General features: G+C 39.9%; 1 protein-coding gene across 8 annotated transcripts in view; it reads left to right on the top strand.

Annotated features, from left to right (window-relative positions):
• dlgap4b (discs, large (Drosophila) homolog-associated protein 4b) overlaps positions 1-24,668 on the top strand; it is a 119,511-nt gene that overhangs the window by 4,360 nt on the left and 90,483 nt on the right. For 3 of the 8 annotated variants that reach the window (XM_008409367.2, XM_008409363.2, XM_008409365.2), the window contains exon 1: positions 6,923-9,417. The exons of 1 other annotated variant lie outside the window; for it this stretch is intronic. The gene's annotated coding sequence lies outside the window, so the exon portion shown is untranslated. Of the gene's footprint in view, positions 1-6,921; positions 9,418-24,668 lie in introns of those variants that run through there. 4 more of the 8 variants (XM_008409368.2, XM_008409369.2, XM_008409370.2 and 1 more) reach the window with 3 other exon arrangements.

Here is a 24,668-nt window from a genome sequence, read left to right as displayed (position 1 = left end):
TAATTCTGGAGGAGCTGCAGTTAGCCAAAGCTCAGGTGGGAGGATCAGGTAACCTGATTGGTTGTATATTCAATGTGGTTTTCGAGAAGAACTGGTGAAAAGAAGTTTCTGTTGGGCGGGATGAAAACAGAAAGGTCCCATATGCAACTTTTTAACCATCCTAGTTTAATAAATACTTTTCCAGTGGCATTAAAAGTTCTACAAATCAGAGAAACCCAACAAAGGATTTAACCCTTAATAAAACTCATCACCACAAAGTTTTGTTATGCAAGATGTCAAATGCATCATTAAATCTTATTTAGCCAAGATTCAAGTCTGTGAGTAGTGTGAACACCAAATGCTTTTAACCTATCATTGTTTTCATCTGATCCCTACAAAACAAACAGCCTAGAATAAGACAAATGATACAATTCAATTTTTATTCATTTTAAAAATCCGTAAAACTCAAACTCGATTCTTTGCGGTCGGCAATCAGACGCTTTGTAGAGGGGAGAGGTTTTAAGACGACTCCTGTACGACCTTCACCTGATTGCAGATACAAGTTCCCCTTTTCTTTGTCGTAAAAAGAAATCCCCCGCTACAATGCTGTTTTGATTGCTAAAAGCCAGGGTCTGGCTTTATCTGAGAGAGCCCGCTCTGCTGGTCAAAAAAAAATCAATCGTCAGTTTCTCACCTGAGCCTATAAACTCCTCTGTGTTTCTTCGGCGAGCTTTAAATCACAATTTATGACGTTCACTCCGTAGACCAGGGAGGTGTCAGGAAACCTGGCAATAACCTGAGCCGTTTGCCGTCCTGCTTTGCGCGCCAGTCGTATTCTGAGCTCCGAAAGGCTTAACCATTGTTTCAACCTGGAGCTCAGAAAAACACTGAAGCTGGAATTAAATAATTAGGCTAATGCATAGATTATTACGGATTTTGCGTGCTTGCTGCTCAAGTAATTCTTCCTGTGAGTGGCTGTGTTTGGACCGCACAGTTTGAACAAATCGTTTTATTGGGTCAGAATGTCTAACAGCGGCGGCATAAAGGGACACGCTCTCCATGTTGAAGCCCAGGGACATTTCAGACGTGTCGAAAACAGACGTTCTTTCGTGAAGGACGAACAATTCTTTGTCGTTAGTGAGTCCTCTCTGGTGATTGGTCTATTAGTGGATCAGTCAATCCACAGCTGTTGTCCACGCTAAAATATTGCCATGGCTGTTAAATAGATTACCTTGACAATGTTGAAAATCATAACCCCAACAGCTTATAGTGCTTTTTAAAAGTATTCTTTCCGTTTGGCCGTCCTGTAACTTGTGCAGGTGCTTTGACCTGAAAGCAGACGTTCTGCGTTTAGGATCGCTGTCCTGTTGAAAGGTGAATCTCTGTCCTGGTTCCAAGTCTTTTGCAGTCCCTGGTTACCTCCCAGCAGGGGTGGAGTTGGACTAAAAAATCGGTCCTGAACTTTCTCCCAGACAGGCTCACTACCCAGAAGTGTACAAAGAGTTGCCAGCAGTATTTTTTAGGGTATACATTTGTATAATTATGCATAAAAGGCTTCAGCACACAACCTCTGCATGTTGCCTCCTTTATGAACCTGCATCTGTTTACTTCCATCCATTTAGCCATTCATCCTACTTATGAAGAAACCTGTTTAAATTAGCCTGCCAAAAAAACAAACACTATAGTCATTGTTATTTAATGACTGTGCGCCGACAGGGCAGTCTCTACCATTTAAGCCTTTTCTGGCACTTCCTTGAACTCTCTCTGTTATCCTTTCCTTAGCTTCCTTTTTAAAAATGGTCATTGACATGGTTTTCATGGGCTACACTGGAAAAAAAAAACATCTGTTAGTTTTGTTTCTTTAGCATTGTAGTATTTGGATAAAAGATAGCTAATTAATGGCACAGTTATCCTGGGATTATTTTGTATCCTCTGTTTTATTATTAGTTCCACTATAATCCATCACAAAAATACAAAAGAGAAGGCAGAAAGGTATTTTCCACTGAAAGAACTCTCAATTTTTAACTGGTTCAGCTCAGTGAGTTGTTGAGAGCCGATTCCCATTTCCACCATCTTAGGGGAACAAAGTATATGTCATCACCAGTGGCTGTTATACAACACAATAGGAGAGTGTGGTGGCAAGATGGAGGAGCCGGATGAGCTTTATGAGTTACTACTTTGTTTACACATCTTCCTTCCAGTTAACGATCCAGACTTTTTGGCTAATTGTAAATATAGCGTTCATTCTTGCTGCACATAGCAGAGACTGATATCGCAAAACAGAGACGTTGATAACTTCCCACTGTGACGTCTTTACCTACCAGACAATAATGGAGATGGCATGTCTCTGCTTTCCAGTGCTCCAGTCAGCCCGAAATAAAATCAGCTGCTGGGTTTCCTCAAGACCAGTTTGAAAACACGTCCAGGAACTGGAACAGAATCTTAACTACATTGGTGGAAAAAGCCTAAGCGAGAAAAACAAATAGCTGAAAGATGTAAAAGTTCTAAAAAAATGTTTTATTCCCTAAGTTTAAGACAAACTAGCTACATTTGGCCTCCTTTTGCCCTCGATGCCATGACTCGATGGTACCAGAAGATGCCGCATTTTCAAAGTGTATTCACTGTCTTTTGTCGAACTGAAAAAATAAACTGACTGCATCAACGGATTACAGTGCGGTCATCTGAGTGATCTTATACTGTATTAATGACTTTTGAATTGGCTCAATAAGCAAGAGGCATTGCTTTAATTTTGACAGCATTTGATTACAAAATAGTATCGACATCGTCGTGGTCATCCTGCTAATCCAGCTGGAAGGTCACGGAGGGATCCACTGCCTGTGGATCACTCTCTGTCCCTCAACATGTCCAGGCTGAAGACACTCATCAGCGTAAACTCCTACTCGGTGTCTGAGTTGGTGAGTCGGCAGCAATGAGGTTGACCTCTGGAACATCATGTCGCTGTTGCTGGAATTTAGAAGAAAGTCTTGATGCCCTTTGAGATTTGACATTTTTAATAAATATTCTTAAAAAAATTTGCTTTCTCATTGCCATCCTTGTATATTCAAGTATTGTTTTTACATGACTGTTAATTTGTATTGCTTCAGTTTCTAAATTATGCTTCTCTTCACCTGCCCTGATGGTGGACTCCACCTTCTATGCAAGTGACTTCTGGAGGTTGGACTCAATTTTTCTTTAGAGGTTTCAGAGCAAGGAGATATGAATTGACATATGTGTCACACAAACAATCTTTTTCTTTTCACTTCACAACTACACTTCTTTGTGTTAAATTCCAGTGGTTATCTATTCACATCTCATCCATCCATTTTCTTACACCCTTATATCCCACTGGGGTCAGGAGGGGTGCCGGTGCCTCCAGCTGTCAACGGGCGAGAGGCGGTGACAGGTCGCCAGTTGTTCGCGTTTCATACAATTTTTGAATGTATTTTGTGGATGAAACCAGCTATTTCTTCACTGACGGACATCAATCTGCAATCTTGAACCTAAAAAGCAGAAGCAGGTGAAGACTAAGAGGGATCTTTTATTTACAAAGTGCTGCAGATCTAGATGACATTCAGATAGAATATCAAATAAAAAAGGTATGACGAGAAGTTTATGCAAAGAAACAAAATGATCTAGAGAAGCAGAAATGAACCCTGGCAGAAGAGACAACAGAAGACAGGTGAGTCAGTGAAGGCAGATATCTGAAAAGACCAAAAACTGAGGTGAACAAAAAGAAACACTTTTAAGGTCTCATTTTCCTATTTATTTTAATACATTATTTGAAGGGGGGCTATAGCTCCTCTCTCATAAAGTATTTCTCTTTTTAAGTTCTTAATTAAAACCCAAAACGTTAAAAACCTTTGAGACCTCATTACGTTCATACTTGTATATGTTCATATCCACAAACGTGTTGCAGAATAAGGGATCCAAACCCACAATGTGCAACTCTAGCAAATCCTCCTTTCAAAAACTTCACATCTGAGATAATTAATCAAACAAGCAAGGCTTTGTATCACATTTTAAGGGTGTTGACATGCTGATATATATAGCACTTCCATCCCAGTTGGTTGAAATCACACACAGCACAGTGTTGGTAGTACTTTACACTTGCTCTAATATTGAGCAACACACTCATTATCGACTGTGATTACTTGTTTTATGCCCAGCCAGATTCTCCAGTGAGTTTTTCCTTTTTATTTTTTTTTTGTTTTCCAAGATAATTTTCCTGCATGCACGCAGAGGGCCCTCTGAATGTGTTTTTGTCTGTTTCCCCTTGTAGTCGGAATCCCAGGAGGAGTCTGATAAAATGGAGATTTCTGTCTTGCGCTGGTTCAACAAACCGCACAGGGGAACAGGGCAGGACGTCGATTTGAGAGGAAACTATGCTGATATTCACATTCGCCACTGCTGCATGAGTAAATACCGTTCCATTGTGCTGCTTTCACAGAATTACCTCTCCCATAATCCATGCTGACAAAAACAAATCAAATGTTGCTGCACTCCCTCTGACTCAGCCGGTCTGAACGTGCGTTGATTAACTTGGCTGCGTCCCCTCCACTAAATTTGAAATCCAATTACCCGCAGAGCAAAACGCTGCAGAACTGACACCAGCTGTCTATTCAGATGGAAACATTTAGCAGGGGTGGACAGGTGCATCGGCACGCACTGGAGTTAGTGCGCACGGTGCGAACTGGACTTTTAAGTTGACACGATTCTCTAAAAATATAGATCTGAGCAGGGTGATTCATAAAAAGAGAGATCACAGTGGGAAACAGGTGATCGACTTAGGAAAAAATACTCAAAACTGGTTGGTCGTGATGTGAGTGTAAGGCTCTCCACTGAATTAAACGCATTTATTAAAAAAGGGGCAAGTAAATCTCCTAGGCATGTCAATAAAACAAGATAGAATTGTTCAAGACTTAATTTTTCTTTGGATAAGAAGCAACGTCATTTATCTGGCTTGTTTGTGGGTGCATGTTTGCGAGAGAGTGAACTTGAGAGGGGGAGGAAGGGGGACCATCTGTTTATCAGCTGGTCCATCACATGACCCTGCCACCTTAATTCTGAGTTCCTCATTTCCATACATTAATGAAATGCACTCTAAATTTAGAAACATTTAGGTTAAATTGCCTCAAATCAAAAGTTTGCATGTCATTTTATTATGAATAAATTGGATCCAACACAGTCAAACTTAAGCGCTCATTTTATTTTAAAGAAACTACTGTGAGCCAACGCAAGTAGGTACCTATAGATATTTGATGGTAGTGCATCTTATTTTTACTAACAGATGGACATTCAGGATAAAAATTCATTTGGCTTGTAGACGTGGAATGTCTGCCATGTACAGTGGGGAAAATAAGTATTTAGTCAGTCACCAATTGTGCAAGTTCTCCCACTTAAAAAGATGAGAGAGGCCTGTAATTGACATCATAGGTAGACCTCAACTATGAGAGACAAAATGTGAAAAAAAATTTGAGAAAATCATTTTGTCTGAATTTTAAAGAATTTATTTGCAAATAATGGTGGAAAATAAGTATTTGGTCAATAACAAAAGTTCATCTCAATACTTTGTTGTATGTCCTTTGTTGGCAATGACAGAGGTCAAACGTTTTCTGTAAGTCTTCACAAGGTTCTCACACACTGTTGCTGGTATTTTGGCCCATTCCTCCATGCAGATCTTCTCTAGAGCAGTGATGTTCTGGGGCTGTTGCTGGGCAACACGGACTTTCAACTCCCTCCAAAGGTTTTCGATGGGGTTGAGATCGGGAGACTGGCTAGGCCACTCCAGGACTTTGAAATGTTTCTTACGAAGCCACTCCTTTGTTGCCCTGGCAGTGTGCTTGGGATCATTGTCATGCTGAAAGACCCAGCCACGTTTCATCTTCATTGCCCTTGCTGATGGAAGGAGGTTTGCACCCAAAATCTCACAATACATGGCCCCATTCATTCTTTCATGTACACGGATCAGTCGTCCTGGTCCCTTTGAAGAGAAACAGCCCCAAAGCATGATGTTGCCACCCCTATGCTTCACAGTTGGTATGGTGTTCTTTGGAGCAACTCCGCATTCACTTTCCTCCAAACACGACGAGTTGTGTTTTTACCAAATAGTTCTACTTTGGTTTCATCTGACCATATGACATTCTCCCAATACTCTTCTGGAACATCCAAATGCTCTCTAGCAAACTTCAGACGTGCCTGGATATGGACTGGCTTAAGCAGGGGGACACGTCTGGCACTGCAAGATCTGAGTCCCTGGCGTCGTAGTGTGTTGCTGATGGTAGCCTTTGTAACATTGGTCCCAGCTTTCTGCAGGTCATTCGCTAGATCCCCCCTTGTGGTTCTGGGATTTTTCCTCACCGTTCTTGTGATCATTCTGACCCGATGGGCTGAGATCTTGCGTGGAGCCCCAGATCGAGGGAGATTAGTAGTGGTCTTGTAGGTCTTCCATTTTCTGATTATTGCTCCCACAGTAGATTTCTTCACACCAAGCTGCTTGCCTATTGCAGATTCAGTCTTCCCAGCCTGGTGCAGGTCTACAATTCGGTTTCTGGTGTCCTCCGACAGCTTTTTCGTCTTCACCATAGTGGAGTTTGGAGTGTGACTGTTTGAGGTTGAGGGCAGGTGTCTTTTATACTGTTAACGACTTCAAACTGGTGCCATTAATACAGGTAATGAGTGGGGGAAAGAGGAGCCTCTTAAAAAAGAAGTTACAGGTCTGTGACAGCCAGAAATCTTGCTTGTTTGTAGGTGACCAAATACTTATTTTCCACCATTATTTGCAAATAAATTCTTTAAAATTCAGACAGAATGATTTTCTCAAATTTTTTTTCACATTTTGTCTCTCATAGTTGAGGTCTACCTATGATGTCAATTACAGGCCTCTCTCATCTTTTTAAGTGGGAGAACTTGCACAATTGGTGACTGACTAAATACTTATTTTCCCCACTGTACATTCATACTGCCGGATTTCACAAAATACAAAGTTTGCAGACGGCCCGCTGGGGAAAAAGACCTCCAATTGTGGTTGTGTGTATGGGTGGGTGACATCACAAAAGGCACAAGAATCAAGCCGATCAGCTGGCATTGGTAGATTTTGGCACATTCTGAAGCATTTCAGCTACATTTAAGTTTCAAGCGATTCAAAAGTAAAAGTTTGACTCCAATGACCTCCTGGCTACTGTGGATGGAGAAAGTACAGCAAATGAAGACGATGCAACTTGTCAAAATTACTTCTCTCTTTCTGACTCCTGTGGGTTAGGTTTTTTTTCCGCCCTCTTACTCATTCCTGTTGGTGTTGACTGGAATCATGGCAATGGTAGGCTGTCCTGTAGGTAGCGGAAGTGGTAGGATTTGACTCATTAGTTCAAATGCCTTTGAGGAGAATTTTGAATAAAAATGGGGGGAAAAAACATCAAAAAATACAAATCAACATAATCAAAAGTAATCTGATTAGATGCTTTTTTCAGAGAGAATACTGGATCATTGATGAAATACAGATTTAGCATTTAACATTAGTGTTGACAGGAATATTGATATTTATATTTTTGAAATCTAATTATCAATTGCAATGCAGTCTTGCCCCTTCCACCCCCGAAATAGGAAGAAATCAACTTATATGCAGCTCTACTCATGGTGGTTAGGAATAAAACTCAGTCAGAAAAAAATCTGTAATATTATGAAATATGAAAGTATTAGCTGAACTGAAAGTAATGTATTAATTTGTACACTTCATAGAGCTGTAACAGCACAAAACATCCACGAACAATAAAAAAAAAGCAGATGTGAACAGCGGTAGTTTTGAGTTGCAAGGAACATACATGATTGCTAATTAATTGTTGTAATTAATTCAAACTCATTTGAAGGTTAAGGCATTCATCATCAACTCAGACGTTTTACATTTTAATATCTTCAGTATATTGTTTATGATAGTTGAGTGCTCTTTGAATCCCCCTGCTGGCAATAGATCCTGAACAGCAGCTTAGTTTTTATGCCCTTTTGGCCAGCTCTCGCCATGGTCTTTTGACCAACTGGGGATAAAAGTATTTAAATGTGACAGGCAGAGGGCGGCCATAAGCAACAGCCGTATAGCCCTGCTGTATTGCCTAACATTAGTTTGAATGTTGTCTTTTCACGCTATATGTACCTTCTTGTTGATATCTACATTGTATGTCATGTACAGTTTCGGTACGTCTTCAGGGATTTTTCAACTGGATTTACTGAGTGAAAAAAAAAAAAACAGACGGGCAGAATGGGAGCAAATGTTTGGCCTAGTTATGCGGTGCACTGAGAGCTGTCTCTGGTCCTGAATGCATTTCATGTTTCTAAGTCCCATTTCATTTCAGAAATGGCACTGAATCTTCACCTTGCACTAAATTAATGTTGTTCCCTGAACAGGAAAAAAAGAACCAAAAAAAAAAAAACACAGGTCCATTTTGACTATTTAGTTTGGTTTCCCATAATCCCCCAGTACGTTTTATAGGACGACTTCTTTTAAGTTTCATAGTGTTTTATGTTATGAGAGACGGCGATGTAGAACATCGACTGAACAGAATCACTGATGTCTTAAACAGGATGTTTTTTGTTTTTTTTAATGAGGACCTGCATGTATGTATGCATGTGTGCGTATATGACAGGAAACGGGAGAGTCTGATTAATAAATGTGAAAATAGCTGTGCATGTTCCTTGTCCAGGTATTCCCAGTCCCTATGTCTAAGCACAGATGTGACATTTTTCTATAAGTTAGGGAACTGTTATCAAAAACAGTTTAACAAAACCTCACTTAAATAAAAATAATAACCTTAATAAGCTTAAATAACGAAATAATTAAACCATGAATGGGACCCCAAAATATAAATTCCACTTAGGGCCCCATTGAATCTTGGTCCGGCTCTGGACACTCGTATTAAAGCACGATAACTGACTCTAAATGGACGACTTGTCGCCTAAACACAGTAAAGCGATTCATCCCAAACCCCCCACCGCTCCGTCCTCTCTCCTGAGTTGGTGTGTTGGTTGGTTGCAGCAGAGCCTCAGTCTGTATCCCGACTCGCCTGACAGACACAACCAGTCCTCGTTTCCCTTTGCTCACCCATCAATCTGTCTCTCCGGTTCTCAATTTGACGTCTTTGAACGAAAAAAAAAAAAAAAAAAAAAGGCGAGATGTAGAGCCCGAACATGGAGACGGCAGCGGAGCGGGGCTTTTTGCTTCCACCCTCGGAGGAGACCCACAAACTCAGCGGAGGAAAAAAAAAGGCGTCAGAGGGGCAAAACGGCGGTTTTCAGCTGCTTGATCGTCGAGGTGACGCTCTTCTTCCTCTGCATGAACACATCAGCCAACACGGATGTCCGACTTGAGAAGTTACAGAGAAACCGCGGATAAATCCTCCAAGTCGTCCTCATCCCTCTCCAGTTTTCAACGAGCGCTCTCGCCGGCTGCAGGTAAAAAACGAAAACCAGAACTGTTGAATTATCTGCTGCTTGGTGCCTGTGTGCCTGCAAATCTCAGTTTGAGTATACTCGTTTATATATATATATATATATATATATATATAAAATGAAGTAATTTCTATTAGACAGGAGTGAGCGCTTTGACCAAAGTGGGTGGGAAGGTGACTCATGCTGCTTCAAACGGTGTTTTGGAGCCAGCATCACTGCGCCTTTTTATGGCTTTAAAGAAGAGACACAGGCTGTAAAGGCTGTTGGATGAAAAAAATTAGACCACTTCACTTCAGAAGATGGTTTCTGAGTGGATACGACAGCAAGGGAAGTGTGTTTATGTTTGCCTGAGCAGCTCAATTATTTACCAGTATTAATAGCCCCTTTCTTGCTTACCCCTCTAATAAATAGGAGTATTTAGTGGAGGGTAGGACTGATCATTTGTGGCTTATTTGAGGTTGATGCTGATCACAGATTATTTGTCTACTCTTGCAAGACTCGTGCTGCTGTAAATAGGTTCCATGCAGATGATTAGCTCTTGTTTTACAACATACATTTTTGAGTTTATATAGTCCCCTGTATGCTTGGCTGATGCAGGTTCTATTGAAAATAAGGCCTTCTGTTTCAATGGGAGTCACCTGTATCACAAAAGGGTTATGAATGAAAACACCTAATGAACTCTTCCTATTATTGTTTCATAGCGCAGCCTCGAACTTTGTGTTTATTGAGAATCAACAAAAAATATCAATACTTCTTGATCCCAGTTTAAGCTGCAGCTAAAGTAACACGCCTTTTGTGTTCTCTTCTCCTTTTGCAGATAAAATGATGGAAATATTTGCACATTATTTGACAATAGACCAAATTACAAATATATTAATATGGTCTGATGTAAATCATTCTGTTGCTGCTCTGATATTTTTATCATTTTATCATTTTCCTTCTGGCAGATGAACTTCTGCCTCAGGCTCAAATCTTTTAGCCTCTAAGAGTTTGTATTGTAGTAATCCCTTATTTTTAGCTCCAACCATCTTTCCATTAACTTTGACAAACTTCTCTGCTCCTGCTGAAATAATGGATCCCCACAGCATTATGCTACCATGAACAAAAATATTTTATGATGGACTTCAGACACAAAGTTGTCTTCTTGTGCTTCAAAATGCTGTGTAAATAAAAGTAATTTTCAATGGCTTCTAGTGGCTTTCATGTGCCTCTTTTCCATAAAGGCCAGTGTTTTGCATGACTGATGGATGTCTTGTTAACTGATTTTGAGTGCCGTATTTCCTGCTGCACATTCAGACCACGAGTCTCTTGGCTCTCTGGTGTATTGGTGTGTTAAATTCTGAGAAATTACAACTTCCTAGTCAATAAACTGGGAATACCCCCCAAACCCAAAGTCAACTTCCCACTCGGAAGGTGGGAGAAACTCTCAAGTTAGGATTTTCAAGGCCAGCTTCAAGTTTCAATATGGCTGCTCCTCGCATAAACAGTAGTAAGCTGTGGTGGAAACATGTTTTTTTTTTTGTTTTTTTTTTACAAGACTCACTTATAAACATGCGTCTAAGTTCAATGTTATATGTAGAACCTGCAACACTAAACTGAATAAATTAAAAGTGGTGTTTGTTAACAGTAAAATGTAAAACAATATTCATAAGAGGAATGGAGAACAATGGTTTCTTGGGTATCACCATGTTTAAATCTGGACTTCTTTGTCTATATTATCTGAAATGCTGTTACCCCTGGTGTGACCCGAAACACCTGTTTGGGGTTCTGACTTCTGAGATAGATGGAGCCCAGCATGATTTTTGTTGTCCTGGCCTGTAAGTTCAGGTGTCTTGTTAGGTTTGCAGGGAGTCCATGCTCTTACAACTTTCAGGATTATGAGTTTAAGAGTGCTCTGTGATATGTCCAGAGGTTGGGATGTTGTTTAATAACGTATGTCTTCTGTAAAGTCTGTATCCCTGAGCTGCCTGCTGTGTTTCTTAGTCTTCACTGAATTTTGTTCATAAGAAAAGGGGGGGAGGGAAAAGGGGAGGGGGAGGGCTTCATACTGCTGTATGCCACAGTTTTCAGATTTTTACTTGAAAAGAAGTGGGGAAAAGTGCACATTAATATCATTCCATATTACCTTTATTCTCTATTTTGTGTTGGTCAATCATTTAAGATCCCATCTAAATAATACAGAAATCTGTGGTCATAATGTTGCAGGTGTGAAAATCTTCAGGGGAGAAATGAAAATGATGCACATTTTTTTCAACCACAGTGTCAAAAAAAATCTGTGATCATTTATCAAAAGATCAACTTGGAACTCCGTAGTGCTGAACTGGAATATGTACTACAAACTTTCTAGGGTCGAAAGTAATGTGTTCATTTCCGTTGCGTTTGGTGAGATTGCCAATTAGTAATATTTAATGTCATTCTAAATAGAGCAAAGTGCAACATTATTTTTGTCAGCCAGTTACTTTATCTGCAAATTTAGACAAAAGAAAACGACGTAATTTTAGCCCAGGCTCTGTCCTCTGCACTGTTTTATAGAAAGTCAGTTAATCCTCAGACTGAAATAAATCAGTAATGTGGTGCCATCCACTGAACTGCTGTTTTCTCAAAGTAGGACTGCGATGGGGACAGCCAAGTGTACAGAGAATAGAAAGGATGTTTACTAAAACATGAGGAACATTCACCCAGTACAGTGGCATGGAAATATAATTTTTTTTGTTGTCTTTACATTGTAAAGAACAGATGTAGTTCCTCACTCGTTTTTAATGTTATGTGGAGCTGGCAATCATGAAAATTAATCCCATATTTCCCTTCAGCTCTCTCAAATTAACCTCACTGCGGCCCTGAACCAGTAACATGAGACAACATCCGATATGCTTTAGCAGGCTCTGTTCTTTTAGTAGGTTACAGTGTCTCTAATTCTGGCAAATCAACAATGGATTTAGGTCCATCTATTATTTTGGCGCAGCTTTTTGGAGTGACCTGAAAAGCAGTCTAACTGCTGCATTAGTGGCCTCAATTTGTTTTAACCGGAAGAAGGAAAAAAAATAATAAATTGTAGGCCATGCTAACTCATAGCCATTTATGTCCATCTTGCCTCTCTGGTTCTCTCGCTCTTTTTCATCCACTTTCACACACTCCACCCCTCTATCCCCCTCTGCTAGTATGCACTCACTCAAACTGTGTCTCATCGCATTTCATCACTCTCAGGCGCACTCTGCCCCCTCTGCTCATCTCCATCTCGCGTGCACACACGCACAAAAAGAGGCACACCAGCCCACAGCAACGTGTGATGTTATTTGACTGATTCTGTCGTCTTTGCTCTCGCTGTACATCTTTTGCCGCAGTTTGATAGTTTGTGTTTATTTTTTTTTTCGAGTTCATTTGTTGATACCCACTTCTTCCTTTGAAGCCTGCTCCACTGTGACAGCTCCTCTGACCTCAGAACCGGGTTATGTTTTAGGTTGGAAGAGCAATCAGAAAGCTCCGAGCCCCAGCGGTGTTTCAAGGACGGGGTCGTCTCTATTTTCTCCACTACCGCATAAAGATGGTACAGAATTGAACTATATGTTATAAACGTCTCTCTGCATCGTATTAAATATCTGCTCGGTCAGGGGCGGTTCGATTTACACCACGTTCCATCAAGGAAGGGATACAGGCGTTATTGGGGAAGCAGAAGGAAAATTCCCCTCATGAATTTCAGAAGATCAGTTAAACAGATGACTGACTTTGTTGGAGTGTGTGAGTTCACCCATAACTAAAGTGCACTGAAAAGACAAAAAATGTTTTGCAAGTAAAACATAGGAAATGAGTAGCATATGCCTGAGTCTTACCCCCTTGCATTCAGGTTAATCATAGATTAAGTATAGTTGTTCTGCAGAGGGCGCTGAGGTTTGTTAAAGAACACTAGTAAACAGAATCAGAAAGACAAAGGAACACAGCAGACATTTAAGTTATTCAAAGATGTCCCTCAATCCACCATCTAAAAGTGGTTAGAGTATGGTGCAGCTGCAGATCTATCAAGACCTGGCCATCCACAAAAAGGTAGAATCTGTTGAAAGGACAGCTACTAGTCATGTACTTCACAAATGTTGTGTTTATGGAAGAGAGGCAAGAAAAAAAATGAAATAAAGCCACTGGAAGTTAAACTTGCTGCTTGCCTCAAGCCATTTGTGCAGTAGGTGAAAGAAGGTGCTCTGGTCAGAGGAGACCAGATTGAACTTTTTGCCTTCATGCAGACTGCACTGTGCTGAAAATCATTCTAAACTTGCTGTTTTTACAGAGATCCATGGTATTATGCTGTGGGAATGCTTTATTCAGAGCAGACAGGGAAGTTGGTCAGAGTTGATGGGAAGGTAGACAGAGCTAAACAAAGAGCAAACATGAAGGGATAACTGTTAAAAGCTGCAAAGGTTGGGAAAAAAAAACCACAACTCCAGACTACAATCGAATGGCTCAGTTGAAAGTATATCTTAGAATGGCCCAGTCAAAGTCTAGAGTCGGGGAATTGTGACAAGGCTTAAAAAGAGATGTTCACAGATGCTTTCAAACCACTCAGACAATTTTGAGCATCTCTGCAACGATGAAATGGTAGAAATTTGAGTCTGTAGATGTGGAAAGTTGGCACAGACATGCATTCCTTTCACTTCGCCATCCCGTGTCCCCGTGTGCTCGTCTAATACACACAATCCCAACACAATGCATTGATGTTTGTGGTGCTAATGTGACAAAATGTGAAAAGGTCCAAGAGGTTTGCATATTTTGCAAGTCTCTGTGAATCGATGCTTTAATGCTGCTGCAGTTGATGTAAGGTATTATAATGATGTCCTGCATAGCGGATTTTTGTAACTTTTTGTACCTTTTTGCTACCTTTTCGTAAAAGGATGAAGGGCAAATGTCAAAAATCTCTTTAGCTAAGAAAGCAGATAAAATTGCAAAAAGCTTATTCTTTAAAAGTTGTTTCTCCACAGAAGACGTTGTCATCAACCCTGCTGAAAAAACGAGACCGCATCTTTCATGTTTCCGTGTTCTCTCTACTTGTTTTTGATAACTCTTGTTTTAGACGTGCACACATACAATAGGCTTATTGTTTCAGGCAGGTGTGGATGAAGAGTGTGCGCCTGCGTTGGTGCATGAAAGAGGAAACAACTTATTCTTTGTTTACCCTCCCAAACAGGCTAGTTTGTTGGAATAAGGATCAATGTCAAAACCGAATAAATTACACAGTGAAAATTTTAAACATTTGCCTTTTTTTGGCTTTGTGTTTGTCAGAGTAACTGTCAGCTACAAAGGAATCCCTCTGTGACATTAAACGGCAAACAGACTGCCTTATTTTAATCTGCTTGAGGAAGAATGCTGTCAGGGAATTGGATTTGTCGAAGCAAAAGCTCAAAAAAACAAAAGTATTATTATTATTTTTTTTACTAATGAAATTATGTCACGGCAGTCATCTTTTCACTGAACAAAATTTTCAGCTATTAAAACGAGGATGGGGAATAATTTGAGAATATAATGTTCCCTTTTTTTTTTTTTTAAAGTAGAGCTCCATATTTTGCCAATAATTGTCTCTTATGTGTCAGATTCTCAGATTTTAGGTGTGATACCAAGACAGTATTAAAACAAAGCTGTGCAGCCGTCCCTCTGAAGACACGTCTTTTGCTGTTTAAAGCACAGCAGTGCACTCCGTATAAATCTGACATGATGCAGGGGACTTTTGACGCCAATTTTAGGCTCCACTACATGTTCGAAATACCACGCCATCCAGTCTAATTACCCCTTACGTTTCACTTCCCCTGAGGCGACAGGGCTAGGGGGAAGATGCCAAACCCTTTTTTTTTTTTCACCTGCCCCGCAGCTACAGAGATGTGCCGCTCAACCTGCACCGTGCTGGGACGGTCGGGTCTGGCACCGACTCAGGCTGGCCGGCGGGGGGGCCTCACCGCCCAGGCTGTTGTAATTCCGCACACAACATGACTTGCTACTATCGCTGGTGTGAAGCCAGGAGACAATCACTACTTTTAAAAATAGAAGCCGCTGTGCTGCCTGTTTGAGCGCAAAGGAAGAACCCACTGAAACTGTGGATCATCTGTGCTTTTCTTTGACTTATCAACGTTTTCGAGAGATTACAGACAGTGTTTTGTAATTTATGAGAAAATATGGCAAATATTATGTTCGGTTTACTTTTTATAGGGTCTGTTCACAACAGACGTCGCCTTGATGCACTTTACAAGGCAAATGGGTGTAATTCATATCCAGATTTACGTCCATCCGTTTTCATTTTTTTTAATCATAAGCCTCTCTCCTAAGCCTCAACATCCTGTTAAAAATCCAGGATTTTGTGGAGTAAAACCAAAGACCACGGTGAATACTTTCTTAACCATTTTCATCATTCCTCTTTCTTGAGTTCGCACCCACCATCAACTATGACGAACCTCATTAACCTGAAATATAGTCCAGCTGTCATACTTTGATTTTCCCCGACTTGCTTCCACAGGAGGAGACGGGAAATTATAGAGCTGATAGAAACTGGGCAGGAGGGGGGGGGGTCTGCCAGGAGGCTGCCAGCCACACTGAAGGAGTCTGTTTATGTATTGGGTGTTGGTTATGTTCCACACGTGACAAGAATCTCTTGTAGTCTTCATTTGCTTCAACTAAGAAGTAAGCTTGAGGACAAAATTTTAAAAAAGTCATTCGAGCCTGATAGAATACCCTGGCGGTGGGCATAGTTTATTGCTTTTCTTCTCATATAGCTGGAACAGTTCAAAATGCCATTTAGTTTTTGACCCAAAACCTATAGGTGCCAGACAAAAAGGATTTTTATTGTTCAGCGTCACAGTGAGTCCACATAGGAATCAGGGAGGTAGATTTATGTTTTTGAATGGCCTTGCCAGAATCCAAGAGAGAAAAATATAGTTTGTTGAAGAAAGAAAGCAGTGGACACGTGACGTCCTGACAGTCGGCCTCATAGATTTGGAGGAAAATGCGGGAAATGTTGCCGTGATAAGATATGGGACGCAGATAGGCTCCTATGAAGAATGATGTTTGCTGAAATGTGCTTCAGCAAATAATTATTTTAGGGCTGTGCACTTTTTTCTACTCAGTATTTTTTTCTTCCAACAGATGTGTCTTATTAGTAAGGTGGATTATAAAGGATAAATGTCACATTTTAAGTGGGGCAAAAATTTTAAACTGATACATTATGATCTAATTTTCCTACACCTCAAAATGCTGGCTTTGCCGACAGGGGTGTCTCTGATTTTGATAGCCACTGTAACTCATTCCAGTATCCAATTATATGGTCACCTTCAGATCTAATTACATCCAGTGTAGTTCGGTCCTAATTATGATACAACGCAGCAACATTCAGCTAATCATGTAATGCTAATTGGTCAAATGTTGCAGCCAGGAAGCCGAGCTTATTGCACTGAGAAGAGGTTCAGAACGGTTCAGGGGAGCCGTCTGCTAAAAGGACCAGTAGCTCCGTCAGTCTTGTTCAGGAAAGAAATACAGCTAAACAGAGAAACCCTGGAGCTACTTTCTTTGAGAAAGAAAACAAGTAGAATCTACAAAATTAATGGCAGCAAATGCTCATTAACATCATCAAGAGACAGATACTCTGAGCCAGGACGGTTTCCTATGAACAGAGGAAAAAAAACAAAACAGAGAACCTGCTTAACACATCAATGTTGGCCTGTGATTCTGCACAATAATGCAACCTCACATTACAAAACTCTGACTACACTCTATAACGGCAATTAACACATCAACAATCATAGATAATTGTATGTTACTGTTAACTCAAGTACAGTGTAGAAATGTATAACATTTAAATTGGAAATGTCAATCAGTGCAGTGCCATATTATTACAACAGGCACCACAATAAATCTGGCAGACAAATGAATATTGAATGTTTCCTTAGAAGGCAATGATTTTCTGTTTCCACCTTCTATTCAGACACACAGCTTAGATGGCATGGACTTGCCTAACACGTATCCATAGCAGTGTCACTAGCTGACAACAGACGGCTCAAAGGACTGACTTTGTTTTATAACCAAGAATAATCCTGCATTCATTTATAGATCTGTAAAAAAAAAGAACTTTAAATGGATAAAGTGGTTGGAAATATTTTAAAATGGTGATTCCTTTTTTTTTAAGCAAAAAAAAAAAAAAAACAGCTGCAGCATTCTTTCAGCCAACTTGTGAGCAGTGCACAGCAACAGGAGTGGAAGGGACAAAAGCTGCAATACTCTTCCAGCAAAACTCACTTTAACAAGATTCCTGGACTCTCATTAAAAGAAATGTAAACTTTAGAAGCAACTTTAAGTGGATACTGTAGTGTCTTTTGAAACTATAGCTTTTTATTACCGTATTTTCCGCACTATAAGGCGCACCTAAAAACCTTCAATTTCCTCAAAAGCCGACATTGCGCCTTATAATCCRGTGCGCCTTATATATGGACCAATATTGAGCCACAACAGGTCTAGCAACTACTGTAAGCAGCCGCCGACTTCATTTTCCCCCGTAGAAGAAGAAGTGCGCGGTGCATTCTGGGATAGTTGTCAGAACGCTGCTTTGTTAAGTTTGATAATACATTTAAAGCAAGGGGGGGCGGAGGGGCGGGAAAAGAGAGACAGAGACTGCGGCGGCAGTGGGTCGATTGGTCTGTGTTACCCAGAAAGCAGTTGGGCACAATATCGCAACACCAACACCGTGAGTGAAACAATGACTGGGGCAGCCTACTATATAAAGTACTTGGGGACCACTTCTTTACAAATGTGGATGTGTAACAATAGAGTATGAAAAAAGTTTTAAAATAGGCCATTCATTGAAGGTGCGCCTTATAATCCGGTGTGCCTTATAGTGCGGAAAATACGGTACTTCTTGCTATCAGAATCCATCTGGTGTCTATTTTTGACAGAGTTTAGCGTTATTATGAGGAAACTGGTGCGAGAAAAAGACATTCCTTTCTCATATGATTGTAAACCATCATTTTATTTTTCCTTAAGTTTTTTTGTTGCATTCTGTCTCCATGAATTTTGGTTAAAATCCTGTTTGTGTCCACTGGGTCTTGGAAAACATAATAAGTAATGACCTCATCTCAGAAGAAAAAAGATTTGCCTCTCGACAATTCTACGCAGAATCACATTTCTTTAGAGTAGAACTGTGAGTCAGGCCTTTTCTTCCAACATCAGTGTTTGACCTCATATATGTCCTTTTGTAAGTGTGAGTTAGGGTTAGAGGTTTGCGTAGACATCCTCCTAAACCTTGTGGAAAGCCTTCATAGAAAAGTTGAAGCTGTTATGGCTGTAAACTGTGGACTCTCAACTATCTATACTGTCCAGGCACTGGCATCCAATCTATGGGTTAATTAATTTAAAAGCTTAAATCTACCCCCGCTTTAATGAAATCTCCGTTTTGTCATTGCTGGAGTAACTGCAATAAAGGCATCTCCAGCCAGTGTAAGTAACTTTGCTGCAGTGCTGGTGTATTGACTCAATTTCTTCTTCCACTGCCGAACTGAGATAACTGCAAGTGCCTGAAGCCTTTGTTGGGCACACTTGAGTTAGTTAGAGCGGGCAGAGAGGCTAGAAAAGAACAAACTGGCCAAATGTGGGGGCTGGGGGAAAAAAAGCAAACAATCTGTAACAAGCAATGTTCACTTGCCGTGTGCGACTGCAACTACGTCCTGTCTTTTCGCTGTGGCGATCATGAAGACAGCTTTTATTTTCTGGCTGCTTACACACTGAGAGCATATCTGTGTCCTTAGAGGTAATTATGAGATTTTTAGCCACACCAGTTTCAGAACACATCAAACACCAGTGGGGTGTGAAATGCAGTTTCACTAAATCTGTTTTTGAGTGTACTGTAAAAGATGTATGTTTGCACATGAGGCCAGGAGTCATCCGGTATGTGCGTGCGTGCGTGTGCGTGTGTGTGCGTGTGTGTGCGTGCGTGTGCGCGTGTGTGCGTGTGTGTGTGCGTGTGTGTGTGCGTGTGCGTGTGCGTGTGTGAGATGGTGATTGTGTCTGATTGAAATAAATGAAGAAGTCCTTTTGAAGTGTTTTTTTTCTTTTCTCTGTCTGGGCAAACTGATTTCTATGCTTCTCACACCAAAAATAATGAGAGGGAGAAAGAGGAAGCAGAAAGGAGGGTGGCGTGAAATACAAACAGCAGTTGTATTACTTCCTGTTACAAATAGCACAGTGGTGACAGGATGACAGGAACATACAGCACTTGAACTAATAAGGTGACTTTCATTCTCTCTTTAATTCTTTTTTGTATTAGTTTTTTTTTCTCCTTCTGCCCTCCCACCCAGCAGCTTTTCTCCCCTTCCCCTAACAACAAGGCTGCTCCATAGCAAGCCCCACATTAAGATGCAGACCCCTGCTTTCCTCCACTCTTTTTTCATTGGCCTTAATCCCTTCCTCCTTCCCCGCGATGAATGATGGCCTGAGCCCGAGTGGTCTCCTTCGTCCCGGCAGTCGCAGGCTGGCTCCTACACATAACGATGAGAAAATAGTTGCAGTCAAAAAGATGGCGCCTTGGTGAGAAGAGGTCAAGCTGTCGGCTGCTCAGGAGCAGCCTGGGAAGCTGGCAGCAAGAAAAGGTCCCTGTCAACTGCAGAGAAAGTGGAAGGTCAGACCAGCCCTGCGTGTCCAGATCTGGGAGGCAGATTGACAATCCAAGCCTCTTAAAAAGGCTATTTGTGTTTTTTTATGGTTTCTTTTTATAGTGCAGCTCTGTCTGTCTGTTAGGTTTAGAACGCATGGCCCTAGATTCAGATCAGGCGTTTACCTTTTCCCCCTACATTTTCACCACACAACTTACAGGACTGCCAAGCAGATGCTGCCAACACCGAGACGTTGCTGCGAACAGCGGATACGACATCATTGCAAAACACAAAATCTTACCAAGTTATTTTTGTCTAGTTTCTAATGCTATTTTTTTAAGTTTATTTGAAATGAGACAAAATTAACTTACAAGTTACTTTTCAGAAAGATTATTTTAAGTCAATAATTCTTTAATATGGATAAAAATGCCTATTGGTAGATTATTTCACTTATAACGTGGAAAAAATGTCTTTAAGTGAATTATCTGGCCCTGGAACAAGAGCTTTTTTATCAATATTAAGAAATTATTTACTTAAAACAAGCTCGTGCTTGCTGAAAAATGATTTGTAAGTTATTTTTGCCTTATTTAAAGCTTATTAAGACAGTCGCATGAGAGTCTAGACCAAAATCACTTGTTAAGATTGGTTTTTTGCAGTGGCAATTTTCCAGCAGAGTAAATGTCTTGACTAGTCGGGGATGTTTTGACGGTGGACTAAACAAACTATTAAGCTAATATTTTATTGTATTTTTTTTTGCCTCATTTGCACACACTATATGAAAAATAAATAGTGGTTTTCCTTTAGTTTTATCACAAACTACCATTAACTAAATCCAGGAAACGTATTTCAAAAACAAATTTTAAAAAAAGTTATGTATTGTGTTTTTCAAAGATCAGTGGCAGATTAAGTGTTTTATAAAATCTTACAATATCATAGTAAACATTTTGAGGCCATTTTCACATTCTGAATCATCTAACTAAATGAGCACAGACAACGTTCTCACTTCAGTGCAGTTTAACTTGGAATGTCATTTTAATCCCGGTGTGTGAAAACAGAACATATTAGCAGTTTAACCAGCATGCCAGCTTATCGCTGCAGCCAGTAAATCAGTGCAACCTCATTTCCATCACAGTTTTTTAGGGAGGAATAACGCTCCTTTTTACTTCATTACTGAATGCCATTAATTCTGCCCCTGCTGCCCATCTCCTGCTTCCTAATAACATCAGAGAATTGTTCTTCATTAGAAGTGAGAGCACTTTGTATCAGAGCAGTGGTTTTCATCGAGGTGCATGATCTCTGCTGGAGGAACAAGTGGAAAAATGAAATCAGAGAACCAAAGAACAAGCAGAGGGGAGACTCACCCTTCTGTTTAATTTACTTCTTAAACCCTCAGTGCTTTAGTAATCAATTCCCACATCTCCTGTAGTCCCTCCTCCCCCCGTCTCGCACTCACATAAACGCACACTAATATTGTTCTGAATACATAATTTGTTTTGCTTTTTATAAACAAGGGGGTGATTGTTTTCTATGTGATGAATTGCATATTGGCAGCTCAGGGGATTTGACTTAACTTTTTTTACAGGTTATTAGTTAGGGACAATTTAAAATATGGTTTTAAATATACACAAAAAAAAACATCAGAGCACATAAAAATTATATATACATATTTACATATATTGCAAACATTTTAATGGCATAGATTTCTCCTTTGTCAAATTTTCCTCGTCCCTTTTTTTCTTTTTCTTCATCGCTATTCCTTGGCCACTTTATGTGAGCGCTTACAATTTTACATGTACTGTGAGTCTCGGGAGGATGCAACTGGCCAAATATCTTACTGGCATGCTGTAGAAACATAAAACTTTTCCGAATATTCAGTCTTTACAATTGTGACGTCGCCTTCACGGATATGATAAAGCAGATAGTTTGTCTCCAGTGCATCATGCTGCATTCTGTTTGACCTCAGAGGTCAGATTCTCCTTCTGTCTACAGCTGAAATCCTGACTATTGAAGGTTGTCGAGTCACCTAAGTTCAGCATCCAATATGGCTGCCACTATTTATTAGCTCTTCTGAGTACAATGTGAGCCACTGACTTAATGAGATACAGATATATGTTTGTGGAGATGCCCATTTAGTATTTAAACACATAAAATTGATGAAAAATACTTAGTTAATTGGCTTGTACTGCTAACAGTAGTTAGCGCCACGACAAATATCGTTTTCTGTCAATTTCACAACTAAAACACACACAACTCTGGTGTGGAGTCATTTCCAGGTTCGAGTTCTAACGTTCAGGACAAATTAAACATGTTTATTTTTATTTGCACATATTTGTACATGTATAAAACACTGAAACAAATATTTTGTCTATGTCTACATTTATCATAGCATGAGCTCAGACTGATCTGTTTTCTTCTAACCGGCTTACACACATTTTTGTATCCGTTTTGACTCGGCTTGTACTAAATAGTATACGATTGTCTATCGAAACAACCCAAAGTATTTTTATAATAGAAAAATACATATTTCACTTGCGCACCATTAAAGTTGACCCGTCTCCCCCTCAGAGTAAAACCGAGCAGGTCTTGGTATCTTTGTGGTGCAGCCAGCAGTAGGTGAGTAACTGCTGCAGATTGTGAGCTGCTGCTGGATCTTATTCCGGCACAGCAGACTGAAAACGAGAAACACATGTAAGAGTATACCGCAGTGGACTCTTTAATAGTCTGATCCTAGCCAAAATCAATTGTATTTTTTTTTTTTTTACATTTTCTACAACAGAACAGTCACATATCTGCTACAACGACCACTGCTTCGGCGCAGTGCTCGAAACTATACTTAATGCACTTTGATGTGGTTGTTAATGCTGTTGCCCTCCAGCAGGAAGGTCTCCTGTATGAATCTCAGCTGTGTTGACCTTTCTGTGTGAAGTTTGCCTTTAATCCAAACGCATACATGGACTTTAGTCTCATCTACTTCCTCCAAAAGCTCCAAAACATGCATTGTTAATTGGTAATGGCGACAATGAGTACACAGGGTGGTTCTTATTTCCTGGGATTTTTTTTTTTTTTTGACCAGGGCATGGATCCAGTGTTGCCCAGGGTGTAACACATTGCTGGTTCAAAGTATGTGTTATGAAATATCCTCAGTATCCTAAATTTAACATGGAGGGTTGCCTAGAAGTAAACAGTTTTATGTTTTAGTAATAATGCGACAGGGAATACTAATGTTTACAGCGCTGTCTTTTTTTAAATTGAGCCAGAGGGTTTTACACCACATGCAGCGCACTGATATGAACGTATAGCCGCTTAAGTTAACTGCAGAAAGCCAAGCTAAAGAAAGCAAAAAGAAAATACAGAAATAAAAAAGAAATACATGTTCTCTTTGTTATTAAATAAAATCAGGTTATTTTTAATAGCATGATTTCTTACTAAGAAGGTATTATTCTAAAAATATATCTCAACAATTAAAAGATGAGCAAACCAGAGATTGGACCCGGAATATATTTTGACTCAGGTTTTACTTATCCAGGGTTCCTGTTAAAGATTTGGTTTACACTGAAAGAACATACAAAGTTTCTGTTACTTGAAGTATTATTTCGCAAGAGAAAAATCCAGGATTAAAGTTTTTTTATTTTTACTGAGCTGTAGAACATTTCCAACTATCCCAACCAGCTACACAGGACATGCAGCTTTAGAAAATGCAGAATGTCTTACCACAAGTTAAAAAAATTTGCCAAAGAGGAAACCTGTCCCAAAACAAGAGCTTGAGGTGTTAATTATGACTTGTGTAATTCTTTGATTTCACTACATTTTATATATTGCTTAGCATTTCAATCTATTTGATTTGGTTTTATTATCTGGTTGCCAGACGTAAGCATAAAGCATGATCCTGAACCTCAGTAATTTTAAATATGTTGTATAAATAAAATTGGCATTAGCTCCACACGTATTCAAGTCATAAATAGGTTCTGATTAGATTGTGAGGCACTTAAGAGGGATTGCTTGGCTCATTTCCCATTCAAGTCAAAGTGCTTGTCTCCTTATTCTCTACATGTGAGCACAGAAAGAAATGTGTGCAGTTTCCATCATGTATGCAATTCTCTGTTAACAATAAGAGTTGAATTCAGCATTAAAGTAAAAATGCTCACTGCCTTATAATTTTTTTTTTTTTTTAGAATGTTGGTCTTTTTGTCATGGTTTTCAAACTTTTTAATAAGGTTTTCATATGCAATTTTAAGCCGCTTTTCCATTATTAAGTCTCACTCTAGCCATCTGGTTCTACCACAGTTTGGAGCATCTCCATTATGATCTGTTCCCCACTACTGTGGGCGAGAACATGGGCCGTGAGTGTGTTGGAGCAGAGGCCGTTGCTCCGATGTTTGCAGCGACCCTCGGCAATTGCAAAACCTCAAAGTTTTGAAATTTGGGTTTATTTGAGTTTTGATGGACTCAGATAAACCCAGATATTTCCCTTGTCTAATAGAAATTAGACAAGCCCACACATAATGAAAACAGTTCAGATCAGCTGATTATTTAGCCATACATATCAATATATGTATATCACACTTTTTCCCCCTTTTTTTTTTTTAACATTCAACTTTTGGATTTAGGTGATGCACTCAAAACATTTACATTTAATAACTACACATGAAC

This window comes from Poecilia reticulata, linkage group LG5, assembly GCF_000633615.1.
Source record: "Poecilia reticulata strain Guanapo linkage group LG5, Guppy_female_1.0+MT, whole genome shotgun sequence".
NCBI lineage: Eukaryota > Metazoa > Chordata > Actinopteri > Cyprinodontiformes > Poeciliidae > Poecilia > Poecilia reticulata.
The sequence above is the reverse complement of the archived record's forward strand: the minus strand, read 5'-3'. Positions and strand labels throughout refer to the sequence as shown.